Below are 3389 nucleotides of genomic sequence, written 5' to 3' on the forward strand. Positions count from 1 at the left end.
TGAATGATTATTCTTAATATCATTACTCTTATTTGCCCCACGTTTCTACCCAGGGCTATTACGTTTGTTTTATATTTGTCAATTCCTTTTTTTAACGAGCTGACTAAACTGAGCATTAAAAATAATCACAAAGGATTTCGACAGTACTTACATAAATCGATAATGTACTTTGTATATTTAATATTTTAACACTCCCGTCTTCAAGTATTTATCAAATTTAATCATGTCATGTTTTTCTCTATTCTGTATTCATTAATATTTGAATAATGTTTTTTTAAGCCACTCTTTATCTGTTGTTTGGCTAGACAATAGTCTACTTACTTTGAATGTGGATAAAACCAAATATATCACGTTCAGTAGGTATAGGTAACAGGTCATCAACTGAATACCACCTTAATCAGCCAGTGCCAGCTTTTAAAATCAGTTGACTACATTAGATATCTGGGAGTAATTATTGTCAAAAATCTAGGATGAGAGGTAGAGGTCTGTGGTGGAATATTTTTGTGTAAATGTATAATTATTGGATTTTGGCTTACCGAAGTTTTGTTGCAAGGTTGCGTGTAAGGAATAAAATATTACACTTTAACAACTGTTATATACAAAATACAAAAGCGATCAAACGCCGTACAATAGTGTAAAACTTAACCGTGACAAGAATTAAGTTGATTTTTGAAAGTTGAAAGTCTTTGAAAGTCAACGGCGGGGACTGAATATTCGAATTGTTACCTCGGTCCACGTATCGTGTTGTTTTGGTGAATTGGTACGCCTTGCGTTCAGCGTTGGACGAGGCGAACGTTGCAGCGAGTGAGTGCGTACCCATATGTCCAATCGCTGGTTTCTAGATTAAGAAAGCTGTGTCATGAATTCTGCTCACTCAGGAACATCCTGAACATTGACACTCAGAACTGTGTATTATGCTCTTTTTCAGTCATGGTACAGGTATATGGTAAAGTATGCTGGGGAGGTTGCACGGCGTCTATCATGAACCTCCTAATAAATGTACAAAAAATAATTATTGGAGTGATGCATCGATGTACCGCAATTTTCCCATCGAAGACATTGTTTCAATTTATGACGGTACTGGATATTAGACATTTGTTTTTTTTTTAATAGTCATTGACACATTTCTGGTCATGTGGTTACAAAAAGGGATCCCAGCAAAATACTTGAACGAGGTTTTCCTGTAGTTTGATTTTTTTTTACCGAAAACACGTACGACTTTTGCTTAGAGAAATTTATCTTTTGTGACCTTAAGAGTGTTCAATTTCCTGTCACTGAACTTACTAACGTTACTTTCATCCTTGTTATCTTTCATAATACCATACTTTGCTTTCATATTTAAGGTCAGTATCAAGACTCCATTGTAAACTGCTTATTTAGCCTTCTGCGACAATAATTTTGATATTTGTTTCTATCGTTTTGAAGTACCTAAATACCATTTAAAAAAATGGAACAAACTAGTAAAACATAATTTAAAAGTAATTGTCATTTTTATCAATAATTTTCTGTACCTTGTTATAAAAAATGGGCTCGTCCGGGATTTGAACCCGGGACCTCTCGCACCCAAAGCGAGAATCATACCCCTAGACCAACGAGCCGCACAAAGACACTGTAATTATTAGTACTTTATGTACTGTGTGTTTAATATTATTGCCGACAAGCCGTCCGGACACCTTCGTATTCAGTCAAATTCATTTCAGTATACTTTGCATACTCAATCCTCAACGTAGTTAGGGGTTATGGTGATTTGAAAGGGTGATTTTTTTTTTAAATATAAAGAAACTCAAGGCTTTTTTTTAGATGATGTCTTAAAAATATATCAAATTTTCTTGCATAAGGATTTCGCAGAAAATATAATATTTTGTTATAAATTAAATAAAGTATGTAATGGATCGAAAATCTCGAGTGAAGGCGAAATAAGTGAGAAAATAGAACCACGCGAGGTCTGATATTTTCGATTTCTTTAAGAATAATTAAAGTTTTTATATAACGTTTGCTTATATAGTAAATGAATATTCTGAACTAGCATTGGGAGCATAAAACCGAGAATCTCGTCAACACAAAAACAGCCTAAAATAACGATAATATTTTATGATTTCTCAGATTTTGTATGGTTTTTAAAAAGTTAAAGTACATAGACTATAAAATTTAAAAGTGGGTTTGGAGAAAGGGGAGATATTTTAACACAAAAATTTAAATATTTCAACCTGAAAATAATAATAACTTTAAAATAAACCTTCACTTACTTTTTAAAAAATAGACGAACACATAAATGTAACTTTTTAAAACCCACACCAGCCTGACGATGTCGTGAGAACGATTGATTTATTACGCCAAATACACTCATGATTACCTGCGTTACTGAATACTAAAAGTTACTGGCTGTTAGTTACTAAAAGTTAGTAGCTGAATACTAATTACTGAATACTGAATTAATTTTTTGCGTAACATCTTGTAAACGTAACCAAAAAAGGGGCTAAGTGACCCAGTCATTTAAAAAAAAACATGATGGACACATTTCATTGAGTACCGTGTAAAAAACGTGTTCAAAAAATATACTATAAAAAGAACAAGCTTGGATAAATTTCCTTGTATAAAAATAATTACAGGATTTCCAAAAAAACATATCATTTTCTATTTATTTTACCTTTATTTCATTAAAAAATATCACACCACAAAATACTTAAAAATAACGTTACAAATATTATTCACAATAACTAGTATTATATGTATTATTCGCCTAGTATGTAAAAAAGACGATGAAGGGTATTCTGAAAACTAATATTATAACTACGAGTATATTACTATTACGCATCTTTAAATTAATGTATTTATATTTTTTAAAAATTATAGAACTGTGTTATTTTAAAACCATATAAAAAGAGGATCCAGTGTTTATATGATACATTTATTTTATTTTAAACATAACCTTAACATATTACAACAGAGATAGAGAACATTTTAGAGAAGCTAATATAGAAGTCCAGGCATCTACAGGGCTTATGACCTGTCATCGGCTGGTTTAAGTGGTCACTTTACACACTGTGTAACATTCACCATTCTGTACATATTTGAACATCTATATTCCTTCAGTTTTTTTATCTGTTGATGTTTGTGAAGTTAAAGAGCTGAAACCTTTATTTGTGTAGGTGAGATTCCTTTAATTGAATTATTTCACCTGCACACTAGGCAACGCCTGAATTTATTTATTTTTTTTCAATTTCTATACTTCTTCACGAACCGGATGGATTTATCAACAATTTTTTGAGTTGGTTTGAGTGGCCACTTTACACAATGTGAAACATTTACCATTCTGCCCATATTTGAACATCTATATTCGTTCTATAAAAGTTCTTTATCTCTGTTGTAATATGTTAATGTTAACAGCT

General features: G+C 31.6%; 1 non-coding gene across 1 annotated transcript; it reads right to left on the reverse strand.

Moving 5' to 3' along the window:
* Window positions 1-1526: 1526 nt before the first annotated feature.
* On the reverse strand, window positions 1527-1598 carry TRNAP-UGG (transfer RNA proline (anticodon UGG)). The gene has a single exon. It is a non-coding gene; the product is annotated as a tRNA-Pro (tRNA).
* Window positions 1599-3389: the final 1791 nt, after the last annotated feature.

Source organism: Micrasema longulum, unplaced genomic scaffold, assembly GCF_059751315.1.
Source record: "Micrasema longulum isolate JH-2025_06_02 unplaced genomic scaffold, ASM5975131v1 h1tg000011l, whole genome shotgun sequence".
NCBI lineage: Eukaryota > Metazoa > Arthropoda > Insecta > Trichoptera > Brachycentridae > Micrasema > Micrasema longulum.